Below are 9,117 nucleotides of genomic sequence, written 5' to 3'. Positions count from 1 at the left end.
TAAGATGAGGAACAAGACAAGGATATCCACTCTTGCCACTTTTATTCAGCATAGTTTTTGAAGTCCTAGCTACAGCAAAGAAGGAAAAGAAGTAAACGGAATCCAAATTGGAAAAGAAGAACTTAATCTGTCACTGTTTGCAGATGACATGATACTATACATAGAAGAACTTAAAGATGCTACTATAAATCTATTAGAACTCATCAATGAAAATGATAAAGCTGCAGATTACAAAGTTAATACACAGAAATCTGTTACATTTCTATACACTAACAATGAAAGACCAGAAAGAGAAATTCAGGAAACAATTCCATTTACCACTGCATCAAAAAGAATAAAATACCTAAGGAGAAACCTACCTAAGGAGACAAAAGACTTGTACTCCAAAAACTATAAGATATTTATTAAAGAAGTAAAAAAAAATACAATAAAATGGAAAGATATACTATGCTTGTGGATTGGAGTAGTCAATATTGTCAAAATGACTATACTAACCAAGGCAACTACAGATTCAATACAATCCTTATCAAATTACCAATGGCATTTTTCACAGAACTAGAACAAAAAAATCTCAAAATACGTATGCAGACACAAAGGACCCTGAGTAGTCAAAGCAGTATTAAAAAGGAAAAATAGAACTAAAGTAATCAAGCTCCCTGATTTCAGAGTAGACTATAGAGTGACAGTCATCAAAACAGTATGGTACTGGCACAAAAGTAGAAATATAGATTAATGGAACAGGATAGGAAATCCATGAATAAACCTATGTACCTATGGCCAATTAAGGTATGACAAAGGAGGCAAGACCACACAACACTGAAAGACAGTCTCTTCAACAAATGTTTTCGGAAAACTGAACAGCTACATGTTAAAAATAAAATTATATAATTTTTTTAAAACCATACAAAAAAATAAGCTCTAAGTGGATTAAATACCTAAATGTGAGACTAGACACTATAAAACTCCTAGAGGAAAACATAGGCAAAAAACTCTATGACGTAAATTGCAGCAATATCTTTTTCCATCTATCTCCCAGAATAATGGAAATAAAAACAAAATAAACAAATGGGATATATTTAAACTCAAAAGTTTTTGCACAGCAAAGGAAGCAGTAAACAAAATAAAAAGACAACCCACAGATTGGGAGAAAATTTTTGCAGATGACATGACCAATGAGAGAGTAGTTTCCAGAATTTATAAACAGTTCATGATGATTAACAGCACCAAAACAGACAACCCACTCAAAAAATGGGCAGAAGATCTAAATAGACATTTCTGCAAAGAAGACATACAGGTGGCCAAGAGGCACATGAAAAGATGTTCAACATCACTAATTATTTGAGAAATGCAAATCAACACTACAGTGAGATATCACCTCACACCAGCCAGACTGGCTGTCATCAAAAAAACCACAAACAATAAATGCTGGAGAGGGTTTGGAGAGAAGAGAACCCTCCTACACTGTTGGTGGGAATTGTACAAACTGCTATGGAGAACAGTATAGAGATTCCTGAATAAACTAAAACTAGAGCTACCATATGGCCCTCAATCCCAATCCAGAGCATATATCTGGAGAAAAAACATGATCCAAAAGGATACATGCACCCTGATGCTCACTGAAGCACTATTTACAATAGCCAAGACATGAAAGCAACCTAAATATCCATCAACAGAGAAATGAATAAAGGAGATGTGGTGCATTTATACAATGGAGGATTACTCGGCCATTAAAAAGAATGATATAATCCTATTTGCAGCAACCGTGATGGACCTATAGATTGTCGTACTGAGTGAAATAAGTCAGACAGAGAGGGAGAAACATAGTATGACCTCCCTTATATGTGGAATCTAAAAACAAGTGATACAACTGAACTTAATTACAAAATAGAAAGGAACTCACGGACTTAGAGAACAAATTTATGGTTGCCTGTACACACTGCTATATTTAAAATGGACAACCAACAAAGACCTACTATATAGCACATGGAATTCTTCTCAAAATTATATGGCAGCCTGGATGGGAGGGGATTTTAGGGGAGAGTGAATACATGTATATGTAAGGCTGAGTCCATTGGAAGGACTGATGCTGAGGCTGAAACTCCAATACTTTGGCCAACTGATGTGAAGAACTAACTCCTTAGAAAGACCTTGATGCTGGGAGGGATTGGGGGCAGGAGGAGAAGGGGATGACAGAGATAAGGTGGTTGGATGGCACCACCAACTCGATGGACATGAGTTTGATCAAGCTCTGGAAGTTGGTGATGGACAGGAAAGCCGGGAGTGCTGCAGTCCATGGGGTTGCAAAGGGTCAGGCACAACTAAGCAACTGAACTGAACTGATCTTCAACAAGGGTGCCAAGCACATAGTATGTGAAAAGAATAGTCTCTTTGTTAAATGGCCCAGGGATAACTTGATATTCACATCAGGAAGAATGAAACTGGGCCCTTATTTCACACCATATACAAAACCCAACTCAACATGGATTAAAGACTTAAATGTAAGACCTGAAACTGTAAAACTACTAGAAGGAAATAGAGAAAATGTTTCTGACATTTTTCTTCACAACATTTTTTGGTCATAACACCAAAAGCACAGACAACAAAGGGAAAATGGGTAGGTGAAACTGCACCAAGTTAAAAAGTTTGTTCACGGCAGAAACTGAACACAGTGAATGTATGGAACAAGAGAAAATATTTGCAAATCACATAATGAATAAAGGGTTAATGTCATGGTCCCATGGAGAAGGGAATGGCAAACCACTTTAATATTCTTGCCTTGAGAACCTCATGAGCAGTATGAAGAAGCAAAAAGTTGGCTGAATGGATAAAGACAATGTGGTTTATATGTATATACAATGGAATATTAGCCAGAATTTTAAAAGGAAGGAATTCCGGCCTTTAACAGTATGGATCTACCTGAAGGATATGATTCTAAGTGAAATAAGCCTGACACAGAAAGGCAATAGTGCAAGATCTCATTAATATGATGAGTTTAAAACAGTCAAATTCTTAAAACACAGGGTAGAACGGTGGTTGTCAGGTCCAGGGGGAACTGAGGAGATCCAGTCAAAGGGCCTGAAGTTTCATTTAGGCAAGATCAATAAGTTTTGGGGAACTAATGTATAGCATGGAGACATAATGAACAATACTGTATTGTGTACTTGAAAGTTTCTAAGAACATAAATCTTTAATTAAATCTTCTTAGTACACACACACACTCACACACAATGGTAAGTATGTAGAAGTAATGGTAACTTATTTAGCTTGACTGTGGTGATCCTTTCATAATGTATACATATAGCAAAAACCAAGTTGTATACCTTAAATACATATAATTTTTGTATGTCAAAGATATCCCATTTGAATTGTTAAAAAGATCTTTGGATATAAGAATAAGCATTATTTTCCTCCAGAATAAAATGCATCTTCCTTTGTCAGGAAGCTGATCATATTGGTCAATCAGGAGTGAGCTGTTTCAGGTCTGGAATACATATTTAGTTAATTTTAGGTTATCCTGCTTAAATTTCTTGACAGTGAGATCTGGTCTGTGTGTATTATAGACGCCTCCCTGTAGAAGCTTTGAGTACCTTAAAAATTTCAATACTTTTCTCTCCTTTATCTGCTCAGTATCCAGCCTTCCATCATGGAACTTATACACTATACTCAGCAATTGTGTTATGGGGGAAATCATTCTCATCCTGGGCTCTTACAGATTCCAATCAATCCACTGTTTTTCCTGAACCAAGACAAATCCTCTGCTTATCCATGCACTCACTCAAGAGATGCCACCACAACTAAGTGGCTGCTAGCCTCTACTCCCCAGGAAGAACTTATCCCTCTTTAGAGTATAGTACTTTTAGGCTTCTTTACAGCAATGCCTCTCTAACACAGTGTTTTAATTTATTGTCTTTTAGTTGTTATGATGGGAAGATTAATATGATGTGAATGTGTACATGCTAACCAGAGTTGAAAGTCTTTCTTAGTTACTTTTGGAGTGATCTTCTCTTTCCTTTCCACCACAAGTGAAATCCCTGTTTGGAAGTGCTTTTGCCTGATGGCTTAGTTGTATGTGGCAGGGACGATAGGGGAGACAAAACAAGAAAAGTGTTGGTAAGTCATATTGATGAGTGGGCTTCCAGTACCACTGGAAGGTCAAATCATGACATCACCTGTGAGAACAGTGGCCTCAGTTTCTCCATGTACTGAATGAGCTCCATGGACTTTTGGTCCTTGGACATTATTTGACACATTATTATTCAGGCTAAACAATATAAAGATGCCTGTAACCAAGAACATAGCTTAAGGGAAATCATAGAAATGCTGCTTCCTAAAAATGGTGATGAAAAACAGTAATTCTCACTTGATTTGGCAGAAGGAAATTAGAATCTGTTAAGCAAACATGACCCACACACTGAATAATGTCACAGGAAAGAGTTCTCTTTCCTTAGGCATGGTTTTTTTTTTTCTTTTCATTTTTAAATTGTTTTTATTTTGTTTATTAGACACACAGCATGTGGGATCTTAGTTCCCCAACCAGGGATCGAACCCATACTCCCTTCTTTGGGAGCTCAGAGTCTTAACCACTGGACCACCAGGGAATCCCCATGGGGTTGTTTCAGTTGCAGTGTATCCTACTGTAATCATATTTTTCTTGTTTGATCTATATTACAAGACAGGTCCCCAGAGGCTGGAAGTGGATTCCCAATGCTATACAGCAAACAAGTGGCGAAACGAGTAGTCTAAAATCTAGGGCTCTTGACTCCCATAGCAAGACCAACATTCTTTAAGTATTTATAGGATGCCCCTGTGTGCCAGGAGCTATTATTCTGTTATTCCACCTGCGGATCCTCAAAAGCAGAGAAATGAGTGTTCCTTCTATTGTACTGCTATTAATCTACTGTCTATGCAGTAAGCACTTGACTGGACTGGATTTAGAGTTGAGGACCAGTAGAATAATTTTGCTTTGTCATGATTTGGAATATGTTTTTCCACCTAAAAATCTGTGTTTAAGTCCTAACTCCAGGACCTTGAAATGTGACTTTATTTCATAATAAGATCATTGCAAATGTGGTTATTAAACGTGTGCAATAAAGTTGTGTAATTAGGAACATTGTGTTATTGCTCAGGTTCTTGAAACTGAGTCCAAGGTCATTAGACACGTTCCTAATAAAATATGGCCGGGGTCCTAATTTAAAGGGGGATTTCTGACAGAGATGGATACACATAGAGGGAAGACACTGTGAAGATGTAGAGGAGGACACAGCCACCTGCAAGTCAAGGACAGAGGTCTGGAACTGATTTTTCCTTCACAGGCTTCAGAAGAAACCCACTGAGCCCACACCCTGATTTCATACTTGGAGCCTCTGGAACTGCGAGATAGTAAATTTCTATTGCTTAAACCAAAGAAGAAAATGTATAAGACAAAGCAGAACTTTTCAGTACTCTTTACTATGACAGAGTATCAGTCGCTCAGTTGTGTCCGACTCTTTGCGACCCCACGGACTGTCGGGGTTCTGAGTAGGGGCTCTGAGCCTGCAAGGTTCCTGTGTCCATTGGACTCTCCAGGCAAGAATACTCAAGTGGGCTGCCATGCCCTTCTCCAAGGGATCTTCTAACCCAGGGATCAAATCTGGGTCTCAAGCATTGCAGGTGGATCTTTACCATTTGACCCACCAGGAAACCTGTATGATACAAAAAATTATAGCCCAAAGATCAAATGTGGGGAGAGAGCAAATTAGCCAAGATGGCGTGTTCAGTCCCTCTCACCCCATGTTTCCTGAATAGTGGCTGGGTAACAGCTGAGATCATTTGTATCACTGTGCATGCATGTCACAAGGTACTCGCTTGGGCATGGGCTGTGTGTGGTGTGCACATGGTGAGTTCCACCCATAAAGCAGGGGGAGTTTCTGCTGCCTCAGGGCTGTGTCCATTGGGTCAGCCACAAGAGGAGAGAACTGTGGTATGCTGCTGCACCAGCGAAGAGAGGCTGTTATGGCTGCTCTGCCAGCCAGGAGAGTGTAAACGTGTCTTCAGTTCCTCCTCGGGGAGGAGTCTCCTTCCAGCTGTGGGGCTCCTGACTCGAGTCTCCTTCCAGCCTCTTAGCTCACACCTTGCCTACCCTGGGTTCAATCAGCAGTGTGCACAGCGAGACACAGCAAGACAATTGGCATCACAAGCAGGATGATCAGCGATACACCAAGCAACACAGAATTTAATAAATATTGAGAATATGAGTTAATAATATAAAATTCTAGCCAGCACTTACTTTTGTGTAAGTATAAGACTATCATACAGAAAACTTGTTCTATTAAAAGAATCTTCTAGAAAAGGAAGAAACTATAAAGAAACAGCCTATGTTAGAGATTTAGTTATGTGCCCTCCTTCTACAAATTAGAGACTGAGACTCAATAAGTAACTTGTCCAAGACACATCTTAATGGTAGAACCAGGACTGATTCCTGAACTTGACTTCTATTCTGGGATCTTGTTTACCATATCTGTGTTCTTTTAGTTTATGACTTAATCATATTATTTATTCACTACATTTTTACTTTAAATTTGGAAAGTTAAGAAGTGATGAAATGTCTTCTACCCAACAACTCTCTAGTTTTTCTAAAAAATGAGCATAACAAAAACAGGATGAAGTTCATAACATTGGAGAACTTTCTTAGCTTCATTAAGGTAAGAATTTTACACAAGAATAAGTTCACTTCACATATAATTTGGTTTGGCCAACAAAAACCTTATGTAAAAGTCACAAACTTTAAAACCTCTTTAATCACATGTTGTGAAATGGTTTTCTATAATTTTCTTCAGATAGCCAGTTTTCCTGTTTTAGCTGCCTAATAAGAGCTTCCAAAGACTTCAATTTCCCTAGAATTTGCTGTTCTTGTAACTCAAGGAGTTATCTTTGAATGTAGTTTAGACTTTCTGCCAAGGATGTTCCTTATTTACATTTGTCTGCAGTAAAAATGGAGAAGGCAATGGCACCCCACTCCAGTACTCTTGCCTGGAAAATCCCATGGATTGAGGAGCCTGGTAGGCTGTAGTCCATGGGGTCGCTGAGTCGGACACAACTGAGCGACTTCCCTTTCCCTTTTCACTTTCATGCATTGGAGAAGGAAATGGCAACCCACTCCAGTGTTCTTGCCTGGAGAATCCCAGGGACAGGGGAGCCTGGTGGGTTTCCATCCATGGGGTTGCACAGAGTCGGACACGACTGAAGCGACTTAGCAGCAGCAGCAGCAGCAGTAAAAATGCTCAATCTGTAAAACATCTGTCTCAAAGTCTATATCATTATTTGAGTCTTCAATGTCTAGGTCTTTAATGTCCATTTCCACTGTTTCTTGGGCAGGCATAAAAGAATTAATTGTAGGTTTGCAATTTTCTGTAGGTACAAAAATGGCAAAAACAGATTCTTTATTTGTTTAATTCTTCACTGTTGGAGTAATTGTGCTGAATATGAATACATTTTCCTGTGCTGACTTAATTTCCACAGAATCATTTGTAATTGTGGGTTAGCAAGATAATTGGTAGTTATTTCAAGCATTTCTTCAGTTTCCAAAGGCTTCTGAATACCCTCTGAACTTGAAGTTGTTAAAGTAATAGTCATAGAATTTAGATTCTCAAAAAATGTGTGAAAACCACCTATAATCATGTCATGGTTGACTAATGTTTCCAAGGTAGATTCTGGTTTTCTGGTATCTTATTTAACCAGACTGAGTTAATATGTTATTTTGTACACTTTCTGGTTTTGGATCTGGTGGCTTTCCCAAAGCAGGTGATTAAAGTAATTCTGCATGTTCAGGAAGGACATCTTAACTGGATGCTTTTTGGCTCATCTGATGCAAAAGATTCTTCTGACTTGGTTTTTAGACATACTTCTTTTCCACTTTTCAATTTTTTCTTCTGAGATTTTCTTTTTTTTCAAGAGTCTTTCTCCTGATTGTCTTCAGGCCAAGAAAATATTGTTGAAATTGCAGATTATTTTAAATAGCAAATACCCCATCTGATGTCACAGAGTCAGGAGTCACTACACAGGAACTGGTATTTAGAGGGAACCCATGAATCTCGTTTCGTATTCTTTAACCATTTTCAAGTCTTTCCTTGTCATGCAGAGGAAATGGGTAAAAACTCAGCTTCCAGTCTTTATTGTTTCAAGCCCAGTGGTTCTTAGAGCAAATCTTGCCGTGTCTTACTATGACAAATGACACCTTTAACACCTAAAAGTCAAAATTAAGGGAGAAATACCAACAGTGTCCATTTTCCTATTGGAACCTCAAGGTTGTGAACAGATAATTCTGTACCTTTTCAATTCACTGCAGTAAACATCTACTGAGCACATCCTATGTGACAGGAACTATGCTGTGGATGAAAGTGAAAGTGTTCGTCGCTCAGTCTGGTGTCTGACTTTTTGTGACCCCATGAACTGTAGCCCGCCAGGCTCCTCTGTCCATGGAATTCTCCAGGCAAGGATACTGGAGTGGGTGGCCATTCCCTTCTCCAGGAGATCTTTCCTGGCCCAGGGATTGAACCCAGGTCTCTGGCATTGCAGGCAGATACTTTACTTTCTGAACCACCAGGAATGTCCCATGATGGGGATACACAAGTATGTATGTTTCAGATACAAAAGTAAATTAAGATGCTATCTTGAGAACAGCTAAGGAGTGACAGCATTCCCTTGTGAGTTGTGCATAAGGGTGCTGTTGAAGCCCAGAAGACAGAAGTTTGAGGAAATCTTCCAGGGGAGACGACTGGACTGAGCCTTATAGCCTAAATAGAAATTAGCCTGAAGTAGGAAGGAAAGAATGGCACAAAGTTACAAGCACTGAGAGGTGAAGCAATGTAATCCCTTAACATTCCTGTGAGTGGACAGATGTGCTGACTTGGACTCACACACGCATGCCTAACCCCCCTCCCTGCATCCTCCCTGCACCCTAACGTCAGAGCCTCACCTTTGCAGCCTTGGGTGAAAATGTGTAGGGCTTCTGCGGAGGCCTTTATTGTGTAAGATGAGCTCTGCTTCCAGCTGGTGTCAACATGTGACAAACACAGGGGCAGGCGCTCCCCCAGAAACAAGCCAGCAGCTGCCTATTTCAGGAGATTTACGCTCATACTG

General features: G+C 39.3%; 1 pseudogene; it reads right to left on the bottom strand.

Moving 5' to 3' along the window:
* Positions 1-6,773: 6,773 nt before the first annotated feature.
* On the bottom strand, positions 6,774-8,149 carry LOC122453684 (annotated as a pseudogene).
* Between the last annotated feature and the right edge of the window lie 968 nt (positions 8,150-9,117).

This window comes from Cervus canadensis, chromosome 15 (genome assembly GCF_019320065.1).
Source record: "Cervus canadensis isolate Bull #8, Minnesota chromosome 15, ASM1932006v1, whole genome shotgun sequence".
Lineage (NCBI taxonomy): Eukaryota > Metazoa > Chordata > Mammalia > Artiodactyla > Cervidae > Cervus > Cervus canadensis.
Note: the sequence above shows the minus strand (reverse complement) of the source record. Positions and strands in the feature narration are given on the sequence as shown.